At 39.8% G+C, this 20245-nt stretch overlaps 4 pseudogenes across 4 annotated transcripts; 2 read left to right on the top strand and 2 right to left on the bottom strand.

Moving 5' to 3' along the window:
* The first annotated feature begins 2361 nt into the window (after positions 1-2361).
* On the top strand, positions 2362-6108 carry AT5G30420 (annotated as a pseudogene). Its single transcript has one exon.
* Positions 6109-6427: 319 nt separating this feature from the next.
* AT5G32060 lies at positions 6428-11686 on the bottom strand (annotated as a pseudogene; the record flags this gene model as incomplete). Its single annotated transcript has 1 exon — positions 6428-11686.
* Positions 11687-17315: 5629 nt separating this feature from the next.
* Positions 17316-18401, bottom strand: AT5G31989 (annotated as a pseudogene; the record flags this gene model as incomplete). The annotated part of the gene is made up of 1 exon: positions 17316-18401.
* On the top strand, positions 18333-19657 carry AT5G31919 (annotated as a pseudogene; the record flags this gene model as incomplete). The annotated part of the gene is made up of 1 exon: positions 18333-19657.
* Positions 19658-20245: the final 588 nt, after the last annotated feature.

Below are 20245 nucleotides of genomic sequence, written 5' to 3'. Positions count from 1 at the left end.
TAAACATAAAATATTAAAAGAATCTCAAAATTCAAAAAATTGTTGTTGGTATCAAGGATATAAAATCTAACTATGCATCTATTATACCTATGCATGCATAATTTAAAATTCTCAAGTAATGTTTGACCATCTTAGACTACAAAAGTAGATAATGAAAGGTTATCCATCCTCGTTGAAAACTCAAATCACATAAACCATCGAGAAGATAAATCAACTAAATAATAAGCAAAATATAAGAAAATATTGGTCAACATCGGCGACTTCGAAATGATATAGTCTCTCTTAAATGTCATTACGGAAACCTAAAAAAAGTATTTCATTTTATTCATTTCTCTCAATAAAAAACTCAGAACCCATGAGTTTCCAAGATCCAAATCCAATAAGCTCACCCGATATCAATTCAGATCATGTGAATAAACAAAAACAATCATGCTCACCACCATAATTTTAGTCTTATTCATCGTCATTTTTATGGTCTACCGCCTCTATTTTCTTTGGTATAATCCATATTCAAACTCATGACACAAGTTGCTAAGGATAGTTGCAAGAGATCTTCTTTATATCTATCACAAATTGGATTTTTTTTGCGGCATTCATAATATAATAAATATTTTTCTTCAGAATTATACTTTTTTCTATATTTTAACCAAATCTTGGCTATGGATTATCAACATCTAAAATATTTGTTATTTAAGGAGTCACTGTCTCCATATAAGACTTGAGCATAAAAATATCTTCATAAAAAAAATGATTGTTTGCCATATTATAATCTTCGCCATGAGGAACCCAAATCGAATAGTTAACCATCAATCCTTATTTATATAAGTGATTCATCAAGTTCTTCAAAGAAAATATTTTTCTATTTTCACATTTAACACAAAGACAAAGAGTTTGCTTTCTCATAAAATAAATTTTGAATCTTTCCAAATCTTATTTAATTTTCTAATTCTTGACAATATTCGTTTTAAATATCAATAGTTGTATGATCGATTCTTTCGTAAATATAACGGCTTGCTGCTAGAATGTTGTTGTCTAACAACATCAAGTTAAAACTATCGGTATCAAAGATATATAATCTAAATATGCATCTATAATACCTATGCATTCAAAATTTAAACTTCTCAAGTAATCTTTGACCATCTTCGACCACAAAAGTAGGTAATGAAAGATTATCCTCATTGAAAACTCAAATCACATAAACCATCGAGAAGATAAATCAACTAAACAACATGTAGAAGATGAGAAAATATCGGTCAACATTGGCGACTTGGAAATCTACAACTGGTCAATAGGATATAGTCTCTGTGGATGTCGGATTCACACACTCAAGTATTTATTTATTTAGTGAGAAGGATTATTCTTGAGGACAAATGTACTAGAAAATAGATTGATGATTTTAGAGAAAACTATGAGTTTTGTAAGAAAATGTGTATAGTAAGTTTGCACAAAAATGTGTGTGTCTTTACATGGTCTTTGACCCATAATTTATACTCAAAGAATACATTTAATTCTCATTTACACGCAATTATTCTCTCTTAAATGCATTTGTTTCAGTCTTCGAATTAACTATTCAAACGTTCGAATTTGAATTGACTCCGAACTTCTTGTGCTTCATCTTCCAACCCACTTGACTCTCCAATCTAGGCAACTTTTGACCTCGATGTCTCACTCACCTCGCAGATCAATCACCCCATTTATACGCTTACTCAAGGAAGCCCATAGGCCTTTCATCTTTTGGGCCTCTCCCACTTACGTGGCAATCTTTGACCGGTCCCGAGCCCATGGTGCGGGATCGGACACCAACAATTAGCCCCCCAACTCTTTCGAAGTGATACTCCAATTCAGAAGACTTTAATGCTCTAATGGGCAAAGATTGCTCCAAATGACTCTCTGATTTCCCGCCAAAATCACGTCATTCCTATGATTCTGGAATCACCCATAATTACTCTCGTGACATATGTCACAATTATGACCGCAAATCAATTATTTACTATTAAAACAGGGAAAACTCTTCCACTTCCCCCACGACTCCCAAGGCGGTTCCGTCATCATCTCTAGCTTGCGTAAGGTAAATTCACTTTACTCTCTCCTTATTATTTTTCACTCTTTATCTTTCTTTTAGAACAAAGTTTCTTTCTTCTTCCTCTCTGCACTTTCTCTCCTACGAACCCCCAGACTGTTCATTTTCTTACGATGAATTCTGAAAACAAAAGGCCTGAATCTCCATATTTTAAAGAAGGTGGCTCTAGTAATGACCTTTACACCCGGCCGAATGACATCGCCAGTCCACATTATCAATCCACATGCACTCTTCAATCCCTCAACCGACTGAGAGAACTCTGCCGAATCCCACTCGAAGTTATGAGGGATTCACAGATGCCAGAGCCCACCGAATCGTCGGAGGACCACTGTCCCAGATTCTTTTGCGTTTATGAAATCTACTTCAAAGGTTGCGGATTGACCTTCCCCCTTCCCGAAGCTTTGGTTCGGTATTTGGCTGCTCTTGAAATCGCCTTACCTCAATTGACCCCTAATCTCCTCTGAACCATCCTATGTATTATTACCATCGCGGCGGAGGACGGTTTCGTCATCGGGGTTCCCGAGTTGAACGAACTTCTCAGTGTTAGGAGTTCGTCGAAGAAAACCGGGTACTTTTCAGCATACCCGAACGCCAACAGGAATCTCATCTCGAATCTCCCAAACAAGGATGAGAATCGGCACCATCTTTGGTTCTTGATTAAGAAAACCCCTGCCTCGATTGGAAATCTTTCCGATGTGCTCCCATCGAAGTGGTCTACGAAACCTGGTAGAAATTAGGTCGTATATGCCTTTTTGCTTATTTTTTTCTTCTATTTAATCGACTTTATGATTTCCACTTCGCAGCTTTCATTGCTCCAACTCTCCCGACCGTAGAATTCGTTGAATTCTTCAAGATTGTTATCGAGGGAGAGACCCTCTGGAACTCTTTCACTCTTGATCGGTTCATTGAGGCCAATCATAAGCTTAGAATGAGTCCACCCGGACAACTACTCCAACTTCCACCACCTCCACCTCTACCTCACGAAACTTCTACTACGGCTATAGCTTCCCGTCGAAAGACGTTATCCAAGACGATGACAGAGGCTTGTGAGGCGAACAAGTCATTCCTTCAGTCTGCTGTCGACAAGAAAGAATACAGTAGAACTCTGCTGGTCGACGATGGTAGCTGTCGACACCGCACCGTGAAGGTCATGGCGGCCGGTCACCTCGTAGAGACCGATCACCACGTCGTGACTCACCTCGGCCCGCTTCTCGGACTAGGTTAAGCAGCAGTCGATAGCAGACTTGCTTCGGAAAAAGAGAGAAAGACCAACTCGCAGCAGTTCCTCTCCTAAGAGAGATAGCACGAGACCCCGAACTGATCGCTCTCCTCGATCATCTCCCCCACCTCGATCAATGGGTCCCCCTCCTCCAGTCATCGCATCTCCTTCTTCTAGATCTGGGGGTGAAAAGACTGGTCGGAGTGCAGATCCTCGACAGGAAGAGGCTGAGCCCCAAGATGCCAACCCTAAGTCTAAGGCCGTTCTAGTTCCTCAAACCAAATCACTTGCAGGTTAGAAATTACCATTTATCCTCTTTACTTGCTACATCGTTTGATTCATCGGCCTAACTTCTCATACACGGGTTCGAATCTCTTTATTACTTTGACAGCGATGGAAACAGAGGGAAACGTCTTCCAATGCTTCAAGACTCGGAAAGACACAATCCTGCCAACCTTTGACAGGTGGCATCCTGCAATTCGCGAGCGATTCCTACTTCACGCCCATCACTCATCTCGGGTTAGCTCTCTTTATTTGTGACCTTTAAGCTCCACTCTTTCGCTTATACGCTAATTCACCTTTGAAACCCTTGGTTCAGGCAAACATCGAACTCAATGACATGATTAAGTATTACGAGAGGTTGTTGCTTGACAGGGAACAGGATGTTATGGCCTGGAAAGATAAGTTTTCTTCTCTTGAGTCCGATCTACGCTCTTCCACTGAAGTCATGCAAAAATTGGAAGATCAATTGGATAATCTTTCCTTCAAAATCATGAAGTCGAACGGCGAGTTGCAGGATCAGTATCAGAGGTATGACAAGATCCAGGAGGAACTCTCGAATGCTCGGGGCAGACTCTCAGAATCTGAATCCAGTGCTTACGACTTGTCCAACCAGCTATCCGAATTGCAGGCCAAGTACAAAGCAATCGCCAAACTTCGAGATGCTGAGTTAGCGAGGTCGGCATCGAAAGCCAGGAAAGAGGTAAAGGGTCGCAGAATGGAGTTGATTCAAGGGGCAATCATTTTCATCCAAACCAAGAAAACTATGACGGAGCTGGAATGAGATATCAAAGAGTATGAAAGCAACCTCCTTCTTCTGGATCAAACCCACGACGAGAATTTTTCCGAGGAACAAGAAAGGTTCGAATTGGAAGCCATTCTAACAAAGAAGCGAAATCGTCTAGCCGCTCTTCCCTCTTCATCATTCAACACTCAATAGTTCGAAGAGTTCTTTACCAAGTCGCCTCCTTTGAGCGAGTCCGGTTTAGATTGGGCTGGTAAGTTTTAAAACCTCAAATTTTGATACCAAACCAGAGTAAGTTATACATGCGTTTTTCCTGATTCGAGATGATTGTTTCAGGTCCCAGTGATCCCGTGGAACCCGAGGTATCCATCATGCTTGTGAAAACTCCTGAACTGGTAGTCATCCCACCAGAAATTCCTCCACCCATGAACACTGAAACAGTGGTAATCGAGGACGATGATGGTTTGGACCCTGGGATTACTACCGAACAGCCCATTACTGACGAACCGGATGAGACTGAGACGGCTGCCGTGGACCCGGTCGATCCTGAGCCGACTCAACCTGAACTCGAGGTGGCCAAAGATCCATAGTGGCTGTGTCCACTTAAAGGGGGTTGTCCCTTTTTATTAACAAACTCGAAGTTTATTTTTCAAACTCTTTTCATCGCCTAAGTAGGCTTTTTATTTTCTGAACAAGTGTTTTGCCTGAGGAGGCTTTTAAACCTTTTTAAGACCATGATCCCAAGAGGATTTCTGCAATATTTAAGTACGGATTTGCAAAGGCCATCTTTTAAATAGCTTCTTTGTTTAACCATGTCGCCAAGTTGTGAGATTTGTAGGCTGATCAGACCTATCTCTTAAAATGTGAGTCTGAACTCGTTTTAAATCCGCGAATTCCCCAACTCGGGTTTGGTCAATTCGACTTATTTACTGGGCTTGGGCCTTAATCGTTTTTCTTTTATTTAATGAATCGTTTGTCTTTAATGCGACGGTTGCCATTTCCTTCCTCGGAAAATAGGAAAAGCCTCACGTCTATAAGGCAATAATTGCCTTTTCCTCGATTTCCAAAAATGATTTAAACCATTTGGACACGCCCCAATTATTAATTTTGTGGTTTCGAGAAAAACCCTAACTCTCTATAAATAAGAGCACAAACTGTCATTAGTGTCCCAAAATATGATCTCAGAAATTTACTTGGTTAATACTTCAAGAATGGAAAACGAAAGAGCCTCCACCGTATGTCCTCTTGACCCTGGTAACCCACTGTTTCAGTCCGACGATGGTTTTGAGCCCACCGGCGTTCTATTTCCTCATGCCTGCGTACGATTTTATGGATAAGGTAGGTCTCTTACCCTTTTTCATACCGAAACGACTCCTACTCATACTAACCAATTTTTGTATTAGGTCGTCGACAAGCACCGCCGCCTATGCGATGAAAGGCAGCGGTTGGGTCTCAAGAGGCAAACGCTCAAGACCTGAATTGCCGGTATCGAGAGGACGGTGAGGGCCATGGAGAGCGATCCCTTCCAATGGGAATGGAGGAACTTTGACTGTGTGGCGAAGATCCCGCACATGCTTTGGATATACCTCTACGCTCGAGGTCAAGTTTCTTGTCCCGTAAACGCTCCGGTCCAAGTGATTCCGTCTGACAGTGAAGAGGGTGACGACGAGGAAGAGGATAACAACCCTTGGAAGCGTGTGAAGAATGAACCCAAAGTAGACGTCAAGAACGAGGCATCCACCTCGAACCCCAAACCGGCGATGAAGGAGCCTGTTCCCGAGCCCTTTCCGTAAATGTCCCCCGAACTCGAATATTTTTTTTTCTTTTTTTTTTTTGGACTTACTCTTGGGCCATGGCCCATTTTCACTTAAGGAAACTTTCCAATTTTCCTTGATTTTTCAAATATTCGTTTTTGAGATATTCTTTGAATGCTGGGCGAGTAGGACGACTTGAATGCTTCCGCGAATCACTCCGACCTTGAATGGAATCACATCTTTGAAAGAAAACCTAAAGAGACAATTAATGCCAAGCTTGCCTGCTCCTTCCTCCTTCTTGCTATCGAACACGCGTTTCAAAACATAATCACCCACAAAGAAAGGTCTTCTTTTTATTTTTTGAATTGTAATATCGAGCTGCCGCTTGTTGATAATTTGAATTCAAATCAGGGCCTGATCTCGCCTCTCGTTGATGGTATCTAGCGAATCGTCTAGCATCGCGCAATTCTCTTCTTCGTTTAAAAAAGCTTCTATTCGACGAAGTCCTGGCACATTGAGCTCGGCTGGAACAATCGCCTCCATTCCATATACCAATGAGAATGGGGGTTCTCCGGTCGAGCGCCTAGGAGTTGTGCGATATGCCCATAAAACCGGTTGAAGTTCATCATACCATCCTCCTTTTAAATGACTTAGACGTTTCTTAAGATTGCTTAGAATTGTCTTGTTCGCGGCTTCAGCTTAAGCGTTCCCTTGTGGATATTACGGAGTGGAATAACTAACTTTGATCCCCCAATCCAAGCAGAAAGCTTCAAACTCATGTGAAATGAATTGTGGTCCATTGTCCGTAACTATCTCGTATCGGACGCCGTGCCTACATATGATATTCTTCCAAATGAAGGTTTTTACTGCCGAATCCTTGATGTTTACATATGCTTCGGCTTCAATCCACTTCGAAAAGTAATCAGTTAGGACCAAGAGATACTGTACACCTCGGGTTGACCTGTGCAATGGTCCAATGATATCCATCGACCACCTCATGAACGGGTATAGGGCAGAAATCGAAGAGAATAACTCCGAAGGTTGATGGATGAGAGGCGCGTGGAGTTGGCGACGTTTGCATTGCTGGGAATACTTAACGCAGTCTATGATCATAGTAGGCCAGTAGTATCCCATCCTCTTAATCTTGAAAGCCATAGCCCTACCTGAAGAGTGACTGCCACACAAACCTTCGTGCACTTCGCTCATAACGATCTCGACGTCGGGCCCAAAAATGCAAAGTAAATAGGGATCGCTTACACCTCGTCTATACAAAGAATCCTTCGATAGACAAAATTTCGCGCTAACGATTCTCATTTTCCTAGCCTGTCATCTATTCTTTGGGAGCTCTACTGTAACAATGTAATGTTTTATTGGCTCCCTCTAATCAGCCCCCCAATCTTTAGCTGGAATTTGGTTGATTTCATGAAATATTCGAGCTTCTGGTTCGGGATGCTAATTTGGTTCAAGGATGTCTTCGTCAACCCATGGTTCGGTCTCGGCTTTAACAATGCTTTCCGGAGCTATATCTTCTATTGGTTCGATGATTTCTTCGACCCTATTATCTTCTTGCACGGCCGGCTTAGGTACCGCCGCCCTTTTTGATTTTTGTCTCTTGATAGGTGGTAATTCAATCGCGTTCACCGCAATCCCGTGCTGCAGCTCAAGACCTTGTAATGACGAATGTTTCTTCCTTAATGCTTCTATCCGAAATACACTCTACCGGAATTGTTCTCTTGACTTTGGGGTCTGGCATTGACGCCAGAGCCGCGAGTGTGTCCGTGGTTGTGTTTTCTCCTCGTGGTATGCGAATGAGTTCGAACTTCTTAAAAATTTTAGCCAAATCTCTCACCACCTCAAGATATGTCTCCATTCTTGAATCTTTGGCTTCATAGTCTCCATTGAATTGGTTAACAACCAATTGTGAATCAGAGTAGGCGATCACTTCATCAGCTCCAACTCCCTGTGCCAACCTAAGTCCGGCAATTAATGCTTCATATTCTGCTTCATTGTTAGATGTAGTGAACAATAACCGGAATGATTGCTCAAGGATTTCCGAGGTGGGAGACTCCAATTTGATCCCCACCCTGGAACCATTTTTTGATGAAGACCTATCGACGTGTAACTTCAAGGTCTGATTTTCTGGTTGCTCCCGCCCGCCAAGTACCGGAAATTCTGTTAAAAAATCGGCCTGAACTTGAGCCTTCATGGCGACTCGGCTCTTGTACTCTATATCATACTCACTTAATTCCACCGCCAACTTCGCCAACCTCCCAGATTGGTTCGGACTATGAAGAATTGTTCGAAGCGGTTGATTTGATAAGACTTCGATTGGGTGAGACTGAAAATACGGGCAAAGCTTCCGAGCTGAGGTTACTACTGCAAGTGCAAGCTTTTCCATCATCGTATACCTGGTCTCGGGATCTGTCATGGATTTGCTTATGTAATAAATTGGTTTTTGTTCTCCTCGGTCTTCTCGGATCAAGACTACGCTAACTACATGGCCCGAGTCCGAGACGTATAGATAAAGCTTCTCATCCGCTTCTGGTTTGGACAATATAGGTGGAGTGGTCAGATATGCTTTGAGCTGTCTGAATGCTTCTTCGCATTTCTCATCCCAAAGAAACTCTTTGTTCCCTTTTAAAATTTGATAGAGAGGCAATGATTTATCGGTTGATCTTGAAATGAAACAGTTCAATGCCGCAATCCGACCGGTTAACCGCTGTACTTCCTTGAAATTTCTTGGAGATGGCATATTGAGAAAGGCGTTAATTTGGTTTGGATTTGCCTCAATTCCTAGCTTTGTAACAATATAACCGAGGAATTCACTAGATGGGACTCCGAACGTACACTTCCCCAGGTTTAACTTCATTTGATATTGGTCAAGGATAGCGAAACATTCTTCTAAATGCTTGACATGATCTTCCTTTTTCAATGATTTGACTAGCATATCATCAATATAGACTTCCATTGTCTTTCCGAGGTGCTCGTTGAACATTTTGTTAACTGATAAGTCGCTCTCGCGTTCTTTAACCCGAAAGGCATTACCTTATAACAATAAATCCCTTTGTCCGTGATGAATGACGTTTTCTCTTGATCTTCTGGATTCATCATGATCTGGTTGTACCCCGAAAAGGCATCCATGAAAGTTAGCAATTCGTTTCCGGCAGTTGATTCCACAAGACGAAATATATGCGGAAGTGGGAAACTGTCTTTTGGACAAGCTTTGTTAAGATCTGTAAAATCGATGCACACTCTATCCTTTCCATTCTTCTTTTTGACCACAACGGTATTTGCCACCCAATCCGGATACTGCACTTCTCTGATAGATCCTATTTTTAAGAGTTTTTCCACTTCGTCGTTTACTGCTTTTGCTCGTTCCACATTCAACTCGTGACAAATTATACTTCGGTCTATGCCGGGCATATCTGTTGCTGACCAAGCAAATGATTTCTTGTTCCTTCTTAACAGCTCGATTAAAGCTTCCTTTATTTCGCCAGATAAAGTAGCTCCAATCCGAAATTTCTGATCCGGTTTGTCTTCTTCTAGAATTACTTCGACCACGATATCGTCCACCTTCCGCCCACTAGGAAACCTCGGGACTACTCCTTTCTTTGCGCGCTTCGATAATTGCTATTGGATTTTCAATCAGTGGCTAGCTAAATAACAAATTCTCGAAGCTTCTTGGTCTCCCAGAATTGTTTCCACTCCGTTTGGAGTTGGGATTTGAGGCAGTGATGATACGTAGAGGGGACCGCTTTCATCTGGTAGATCCACGGAGTTCCAAGGATGATGTTATAAGCTGCTGGTTTTTCAAAGACGAAAAAATCTACAATCTTCGACATCTTTCCCGCCAAAACTGGTAGCTTGATTGTTCTGAAAGACATTGCTGATTTACTTGTGAAAGCCACTAAAGGGGATGGCGGTCCTACTACATCTGCCCTGCTTATCCCCATCTTTTCCAAAGTGCTTAGGAAGATTATATCTACCAAACTGCCAGTATCGATGAGGATTCTTGAAACCTCGAAATTAGCTACATCCAGCGTAATTACTGGAGCATCATCGTGAGGTCTTTCGAGGTGCTGTGTTTCCTTTTCTTCGAATGATATTGAAGCGCCTTGAAAATCTACCTCTTCACTTAAACTTGACTTAAGGGGAACATTCTGTCTATGTTTTTTTATTGCGCTGATGGAATCACGGCAAAGTTTGGAACCTCCAAGAATTACGTTGATTTTACCTTTTGAACTTCTTGGTTCTTCTTCGCTAGCCGGTCTTGGTCACTTGACTCATGGTATTGTTTAACGAAATCCTCCATGTTGAATTTCGAAAGATCTCCACTTGCCCATAGTTCTGCAAGATGCCTTTTAAGAACACTGCAATCTTTGGTCAGATGTCCGGTGACTCTATGTATATCACAATACAAGCTTTCATCTCGAACCCAAGTATTTGACCTTCCTTTTCCCTGAAACTCCTTCCGAACGTTATTGTTGAATGGTTGTGAACCAAACTTCCTTGGTCCTCGGTTCTCCCGAGGTTCGAACTTCTTGGGTGGAAAAGTGACTGCTGGTTTTGCTTGCTTATTTCTCTTCGCGAAATTTTCCTTTTCATCTTCGACTTCCATCCAATTGTTCGCTCGGAATAACGCATCTTGAATAGTATCAGGTTTGTGTAGTGTCAAATCTTCTTTGAATCTCGAATCATGCCATAATCTTTTTTCGCAAAGCCGATAGAGCCGACTGTTGTGAGATCCTTGGGAGCTTCGAGAGTACGTTCTTAAACTTGGTGATGAAAGCCCGAAGTGTTTCGTTCGGCCCTTGAGATAAATTCCAGAGGTCGGTATCCGAAATGCTTTTATCCATAAGAATTAAGTATTGTTTCAAAAGTACTGTTGATAGCTCGTTGAAGTTGCTGATCGATCCTGGTTCCAACTGAGTGAACCACATCAGGGCTTGTCCAAAGAAAAGCTTGTAGTATCCTGCATCTTCATCAGCTTCGTTCAGATCAACTCGCCCAGCAACAATTAGAAAAGTTGCGAGATATCCTTTCGGATCTTCCAAACCGTTGTACGGTTCAAAGTTAAGTTTTCGAGAATCTCTGATTCTCAAGCTAGCAATTTGCGGGGTGAAAGGTGTTCGCCTAGTTTCTTCGATGACCCGGTTGATATCAGGTTCCTAGCTTGTAGCTTGGTGGAATTTCAATCTCATATCTTTCAGTTTGCGGCTTACTTCTCTCATGGTTTCGAACTGGTTGAAGTTTTCTTGCTCGTGTTGATTAACGAACTGGTTGTTGTCTTCGGGATGCGTTTCTCTATCTTCCGGTTGGATGTCCGCGTTTGTACCATCCGAGGTCGTTTGATCACTTGCTGCATTTCGCGGAAGGGAATTTGGGGAACCGAAGATAGTTCTTCGAACTCCAGAGGAATTGCCTGCATTCAAAGAACGAACGCGAGATTGAATAGTACTAACATTTTGACTGAGTGATACCTGGGTTGTTTGAAGTGTTTCGACGGTTTTTTCCACATTCGAAAACTTCTGCGCCATATTCGCCATAGTTTGCTGCATGGTCTTGAGAGTTTCGGCTAGTGAAGCGTTGGTAGCATCTTCTCCAGACATTGTTACTCACTTCGGAAATGTAGTGTATAGAAAAAATCTGACGACTCAAGAATTCTCCGTCCCCAGAGGCGGTGCCAAAATGTGGATGTTGGATTCACACACTCAAGTATTTATTTATTTAGTTAGAAGGATTATCCTTGAGGACAAATGTACTAGAAAATAGATTGATGATTATAGAGAAAACTATGAGTTTTGTAAGAAAATGTGTATAGTAAGTTTGCACAAAAATGCGTGTGTCTTTACATGGTCTTTGACCCATAATTTATATTCAAAGAATATATTTAATTCTCATTTACACGCAATTATTCTCTCTTAAATGTATCCGTTTCAGTCTTCGAATTTACTATTCAAATGTTCAAATTTGAATAGACTCCGAACTTCTTGGGCTTCATCTTCCAGCCCACTTGACTCTCCAATCCGGGCAACTTTTGACCTCGATGTTCACTCACCTCGCGGATCAATCACCCCACTTATACTCTTACTCAAGGAAGCCCATAGGCCTTTCATCTTTTGGGCCTCTCCCACTTACGTGGCAATCTTTGACCGGTCCCGAGCCCATGGTGCGGGATCCAACACCAACAGTCTCCCTTATATGCCATTACTAAAGCCCCAAAAACTTACTTCCCTTCATTCATTTCTTTCAATCAAAAAACGGGACACATGAGTTTCTATAACTCAAATTAGTTTCTATAACTCAAATTCAATACGCCCACCCAAAATCAATTCAGATCATGTGAGCTTCGCTATAAACAGAAAAGTCATGCTTACCACCACAATCTTAATCTTATTTATCGTCATATTTATTTTCTCTCTGCCTCTATTCTTATTAGTATAATCCATATTCAAATTCAAGAGACAAGTTCCTAAAGATAGTTGCAAAATACCTTCTTTATATCCATCATAAATTGGATTTTTTTACAGAATTCATAATATAATAAAACCTCTTTCTTCATCATTATAATCTTCTTCTCTATTTTGACCAAATCTTGGCTATGGATTATCAAATTTATTTAAAATCATTGTTATTTAAGGATTCACTGTCTTCGTAAAAGAATCATGCCTAAAAAACATCTTCATAAATAAAATGATTGTTTTCCATATTGTTATATTTACCATGAGGAATCCCAACCGAATAATTAACCATCAATTTTCTTTTACATAAGTGATTCGTCAAAGTTTCTAAGAAAACATTTTTCCATTTACACACTTAACACAAGGACAAAGAGTTTGCTCTTCTCATGAAATAAAATTTCTTTTTCCAAAACTTATATAATTTTATAATTTTTGACAATATTCTTTTTAAATATCATTAGTTGTATGATCGATTATTTCATACATATAACTTCTTGTTGTCAGAATGTTGTTGTCCAACGACATCAATTTAAACCTAAAATATTCAAAATAATCTCAAAATTATTGTTGGTATCAAGTATATAAAAGCTAACCACACATCTATAATACCTATGCATGCATAATTTAAACTTCTCGAGTAGAGAATGAAACCTTATCCTCGATGAAAACTCAAATAACATAAACCATCGAGAAGATAAATCAACTAAACAAAATGCAAAACATGAGAAAAAATCGGTCAATATTGGCGACTTGGAAATTTACAAGTGTTCAATAGGATTTTGTCTCCCTTCTATGCCATTAATAAAACCCCAAAAACTTCCTTCACTTCTTTCATTTCTCTCAATCAAAAATCCGAACCCATGAGTTTCCGTTACCCAAATCCAATAAGCTCACCCGATATCAATTCGGATCATGTGAGTTTCGCTGGAAACAGAAAAAATCATGCTCACCACAACAATCTTAATTTTATTCATTGTCATTTTTATGGTCTCTCCGCCTCTCTTCTCGTTGGTATCTCTTTCAATACAAACAACTAGAAAAAGTCTCACCTCATGCGAGGGTAAACTTATAGTAAAATATGTAAATATATTTAGTTATTTTGAAAATATGATAAGTAATAATAATTAATAGAAATATCTTTACCAACAAAAATTTAAATTAAATATTGTGAATAAGATTTGTTTTCATAAAGATATCTTTTAGGTAATATGGTGAGTTTGTTATCGAAGCTTTAGAAGATCTGATTGCACATATTATTAATGTTTGCATTCACACATGTAAGCTTAAACGTGTTGTCTCTTTTTGATATGGTTGTGGGAAACACTTGAACATGTGTTCATTGTTTTAGGCGTATCTGCTGAATGACAAAGAATCAATGCACAAAACCATTTGTAGAATGTGTTCAGCTCAATAATGGAATTTCTCGAAGTAGAATCAAATCAAACGGATAACAGATAAAAGAGTTATTAAATTAACAAATCAGGTGATCTCCAGTTTACTGGATTCACACATGCACGTATTTAATGAAAGATTCTGACCAGACCAAAATGAATTAAGCTACAAACCTAGTTGGTATATAATCTTGATCCATTAGAGAACCACAAAAAAGGGGATTAAGCCAAAAGACAATCAAGGAAGATCCATTTTTGTCCACAACAAAGACTGAATTTAATTTTATTGATTTCTCTCTCTTACATGCACTTTAGAATTTAAATTTCATCTCTTTTGATGATTTGCATGTTAAACAATTATTATGGATGAAACTGTTGTATTTACTCCATATAATAAGGTTCATTCCATGAATAAAAAATAAGCCTTTTTGATATCTTTGTTATTTTTAAGAGTGAAATTTCATTTCTTGTCAATGGTGTGTAATATTAGTAGGTCTGGTTAATGGTGTGTAAAATCGGTTGATCAATGCATGATCCGACTTTGTGCGTCATATCCAGGGGGTTTTGTAGAGAGTGATTTTCATTTTCAGCCGTGAATTCGTCTTCGTGTGTCATTGTAATAGGATTTTAGTAAATTAATCCTAATACACTATCATGTCGTTGTTGTATTTTAGGTGTCAATCCAATCAGGTGTGGTGCAAACATATGAGATGTGATCAGAAGTCACTAAGTCAAGCCAAGCAATAACATGTTTGAGGTTTCTAACAGTTCTAAGTGAACATGCAGAAAAAACAGAAATTCTAACAGAATTACACAAATCACTCGACCACCACTGGCTCATGCCAGAAGCAGGATGTAGTTGAGTAACAGACAAAAAATAAAACAACTATACTCGACTGCACATTCTATTACCAAACACTGGGTGTGGTCAAGTAAGTTGGTGATAACAGGTAAGAAATGCGAAAACTAAGCAACAAGCAATGAGAACGATTAAGCGATAGCGATGAAACAGAGAAATCAAATAGACGAGAAATTCTGAAGGATGGGGAAATCAAATGGAATGGTATCCTAGCCTATTGGGATGGTTAACAAGTGCAATCAAGCTATCCCTAGAAAACAGGTTCAACAACAGATTAATTCACTCCTGTGATAGAAATCCTCAAGTAAAGCTAGCCAAGACTAATTCCTATTAACGAAATCTAACTATGTGGGCAATAAAAACCGACTGATAAAGTCAATAAATGCTCTGAACAGCCAATCCCTTAAGATAGAGACGAATATCTCATGAACTAGTGGATCCAACATTCCATCAAACTCCTTCTAGGTGCGGGAATGCTTCAGATCAAATTCCAATTGATAAGACAAAAATAAGCAGTAAACATTGATAAGGTTCAAATTAACCTAAGAACTACTCTCTCAAATAAGAGATCAATTGCAGTATTTAAGGATCGATTTCTACAAAGTTCTTTTGTTCACACAATGAATTAAATATCGAGATTAAGCTAGTAGGGAATGATTGAAAATAAAGGAGAACAAAGTAAAAAGACAGCAGATTGATTGGTTGTAAACGATTAAATAAAGAGCTAGGAACATGGTATTCTCAGGAACCTATTGGTTAGTAGATCTAATGAAAGCTATGTTGTTATCGAACCATTCTTAAACTCATACTCTAATTATGGAATAACCGGTGGTGTTCCGAGAAACTCCCTATGCTTATAGCTTAGAATAACCAAAGAAGCCGAGAGATTTTTAACCTAAACATGCATTCTAAACGAGTTCAATTGTTTACCTTAGTAGATAGGTCGATTCTTATTACACATCTATAAACCAGGCTCATCAAATAATAGATCCAATTGCAGATACCTATGGTGGGTATATCTATTGTCTGGATTCAAGATCTAGTTAATTACTCTAGATCTAGCATTAAGTATAATCAAAGATGAATAATTCTAGAGATAACCTAGCGAAGGGGGCGATCCACTAAACCATATGAATCCCTACTGAGAAACTCTATTCCTAACAAGCAAACTACTCAGACATATTGAATGAAACAAAAAACATATTTGAGTAAGAAAGCATCTATTTACTTTATTGAAAATTGAATGAATTTCTGAAAACAATGGATGAATAGCTTATGTCTCTGAAAATAGGGATTGCAAAGAACTTGATAAAAGGAACTTAGGTCTAAACCATGACATCTAAAACTATATATAAACCGTATAAAACGTCTAGGGACTAATAATGCAAATAGGGAAGTCTTCTGGGGCAAATTTCCACTTTTGTAAATTTGAAAGCATCATGGACTTTGCTGGGTCGAAACTGGTGTTGATCGACACCAAAAGTGTGTCGATCGACACTCTCTCTGAATCTGGAATCCGAAATTGTCCTTAGCTTCCTTTTCCTTTGCTTTTGCTCTAAAATGTCTCCTCATCTCCATTGTTGTCCCATTGCATAGAATACCTGAAAAGACACTAAAAAGACTCGAGAAATAACATAACGACTCAAAATCTTATACCTAAAACATAGATAAAATCAATAAAAATAGGGATATATCAACTCCCCCAGACTTAGCTTTTGCTTGCCCTCAAGCAAAACACAAAAGTCGAACCCGTGGAAGAGGTTTTGAATACAAAGGAACTCCCATACTCTGTAGCCTTTTGCCATGATCATCCAAACTAAATCCACATGCCTAACAAGTCTAATCAAATCCTAACCAACATCTACTTCTCTACAAGCTTACACAACTTTTTAGATTCCATCCTAAGTTCCACAACTATATCCACGAGGCTTTCATCGCTTGGTCTCATCAAACAAGCTAACATTCAAGATCTTTCTAGACTCATTCATGTACTATACCATGATAAATCGACCATTCTTTATATATATATATTTTTATTTTTCTTTGGTGTTCTTTCTCTCCCCCAGACTTATTTTTTTTTAGAAAGTAAACAATGGGGAACTCGCATACTGGATTGACACCCTCGGTATTTTTTCAACCTTTGTAATTGGTCATTCCAAATAATGTATAATAATGGGGTCATAGGAAACATTCCTACCCCTATACACTATCCGAAATTCCTTTCAATCTCTCATTTTCTTTTTATTTTTATAAGGGGAGAGGAACACATTCTTTCTATCACAATTGTCTCAATATCAGGTATGAACAAGGAGTCAAGATATATGAATACTAACCGTTTGAAGAGGTAGAAAGAAGAGCAGTGAGATTAGCTCCAGCCTTAGTGGTTGTGTTGGAAACTAGGATATCCTCAAGTTTGTTGGTATGCCATCTAGATTTTCCAATAGTCGGATTGAGTCGAACCTGCAGTACTCACTAATCATGCAATAATCAAGAGAAATATAGATCATGATTCCTAACTAAACGTTTTTTTTTTTAGGAGAAAGAAAATGACTCAATAAACTCAAAAACGAAAATAATAAGAATCAAAAATAAAAGCAATATTAGTAAGAACCTCCCCCAGACTTAAACGACATTGTCCCCAATGGCATTCAAATCCGAAGAAGGCGGGATAAATAAATCAAAAATAAAAGAAAAGAACAGAAAAATCAAACCAGTGGGTTGCCTCCCACTAAGCGCTTGTTTTGAGTCAATAGCTTGACTTGGCGGAGTTCAGGATGTGGGGGGATTGGTGGAGGATTGTTGTTGTGTTCGCGCCCTCCAAGGCGGTGTGTAAACTGAACTCAGTAGTGTGTCGATCGACACTCTTCTCGTCACCTGCAACAACAACAGGGGAAACAAGTTTTCGAGGAACTCTAGGCTTGTTAACATGTGAAGCAGATTTCGAAGAATCTAAGGAATTAATCGAAGGTAAAGCAAGAGAAGAGGTAGAAGAGAACTTATCAAAGAGGGCCTCAAGTGGTGTGGGCTGAAGAGGATGTCCAGAATCCTCTGTCTATGAATCCCGAGGGTGTCGATCGACAGGAGGGCTGGTGTCGATCGACACCGATGCTCTACAATTCTCATTGGCGAGGTGAGCTGATGGGAGCGTTGTGTGTGGTTCTGTTTTGGGATTTTGAGCAGTTAGAGGAGGTGTGTCTATGCTATAGGCAATACTACTGATAGGCTTAGTGAGCGCTGAACCATCCATGTCAAACTCCATCTCCAAATAACAAACTTTGAGAGAGATCCTACCTCTCTTCACATCAATCCTAGCACCAACTGTAGCTAGGAATGCTCTTTCAAGGATAAGAGGATCCTTGGGTTCCTACTCGTAGTTCAGGCCCACAAAATGTGCAGGGATTAGGGAGTTACCAACCTTATGAGGAACATCCTCAAGAATTACTTCAGGGATTCGTTTGGAAAATTCCGCGAAGAGGAGAGTGATTGTAACGACTGCGTCCCGCGTTCATAAAGAGGCCGGTTTGTTTTAGGAGAAAACGAGATCATGGTCGAGGAACGGACGAAAATACTTAGTCGGAAGAACGAGAAAGTTCAAGCTGAACCAGCTAGGTGAGTTGGACAAGCTGGATGAACTAGCTACCTAAGCTAGGTGAGCTAAACCAGCAGGAAGAGTAGCTAGTTCAGCTAGGTGAGCTGATCCAGATGCTTATTTGGAATGGGAAAAGAAGATTGAATTGGTTTTAACCTTCAACACTACACCGAGATTAATAGGGTAAGAGTTGTTGCTACTGAATTTTATTACTATGCTTTGAGTTGGTGGGATCAGCTAGTTACTTCACGGAGACATAATCAAGAACTTCCATTGGAATCTTGGTCTGAAATCAAAGCTATTATGAGGAAGAGCTTTGTCCCTAGTCACTACTATCGTGAGCTGCATCTCAAGTTGAGGAATCTTACACAAGGGAACCGTTCTGTCGAAGGGTACTATAAGGAAATAGAGACTTTGATGTTGCGGGCTGATATTTCTGAGGATAGAGAAGCAACTATGTCAAGGTTTCTTGGGGTTTAAACATAGATATTCAAGACAGATTGGAGACTCAATACTATGTTGAAATAGAAGAGATGTTACACAAGGCGATTTTGTTTGAGCAGCAAGTTAAGAGGAAGAGTTCTTCACGATCTAGTTATGGTTCAGGAACCATTGCTAAGCCTACTTACCAAAGAGAGGAGAGAACCAGCAGCTATAAGCCGATTGTCAATTCAAGGGCTGAAAGTAAATCATATGCTGCAGTTAAAGATCACATAGGAAAAGCTGAAATTTCTACATTTAGAGTTCGTGATGTTAGGTGTTACAAATGTCAAGGGAAAGGACATTATGCTAATGAATGTCCAAATAAGAGAGTCATGATTCTCTTGGATAATGGAGAAATAGAGCCCGAGGAGGAGAATTACCTCGGGGTTGGTAAGCTGAATTACCATAGGTCCTCTGGAAGTTGCTCTGAGGAAATGACTTCAGAAAGGCAGGCTTTGGAGTGTAGTTCGATGAACTATGGTTCCCTGTAAACCGATTGTGATATGATCATGGACAACATTAAGAATAGGGAGCATGAACCGAAGCTTGAACGTGAGCTTGTAGCCGAGGAAGGAGCTAAGCTTGTAGCTGAGGATAAGCTTGTAGCTGAGGAGAAGCTTGTAGCAGAGGATGTTCTTGTCACACCGATCGTTCCAATGACTCGTTCTAGAGCTAAGCTATTCAACCAAGCCATTTGCGGGATGCTTAACCACATTTGGGACGGACCAAATGACTTGAGCCAAGTCACTACCCTTTTGGTTTTGATTCAAGCTCAAGGACCTCATCAAGATGGATAAGTGATTCATGAGTGCTCTTTTTTTTTGCCTTTGGTTTTGTCCCGCCGGGTTTTCCAAAGGAAGGTTTTTAATGAGGCTTATGTTTTCACTTCATATAATCCATTTTGATGATTCAAGACCAAAACCCACTAAAATAAAGAGACAATTTTGTGGCTTTTGAAGTTGAAGGGTTTATTTTGAATTTCAAACTATGTTTTTAATTTCTGTTGTGTTCTAGGCAGCCTTGGTTGGAGTATGTTCCAAGACTTGCCTCTTCATCTTCCCCTCTCCTTCTCTTTATATACTCTTGTATTCTCTTTTGAGAACTTATCTTTCTTTTAATCAAAAACCTTTTATAAGAAGATCATCTTGTTAGTGTGTATATCCAGCAAAATTCGTAGTCTCTTTTGGTGCGCATATCCAAAGGATCTAAGTCTCGATATCTTGAAGCCCTTCCGCAAGCTTCTGTGATATCCATCGATTCATTCAAATCTATCCATCATCACGGCTTCACAGCCACCACTATCCTTTGCTCAACTTAAGAGTGTCGAGTCCTTGGGAGGATCTCATCATGTGGTATCAGAGCACACTCTGAAAGTTGAGTTCTCT

The sequence above is a fragment of the Arabidopsis thaliana genome, chromosome 5 (assembly GCF_000001735.4).
Source record: "Arabidopsis thaliana chromosome 5, partial sequence".
NCBI classification, from domain to species: domain Eukaryota; kingdom Viridiplantae; phylum Streptophyta; class Magnoliopsida; order Brassicales; family Brassicaceae; genus Arabidopsis; species Arabidopsis thaliana.
The sequence above is the reverse complement of the archived record's forward strand: the minus strand, read 5'-3'. Positions and strand labels throughout refer to the sequence as shown.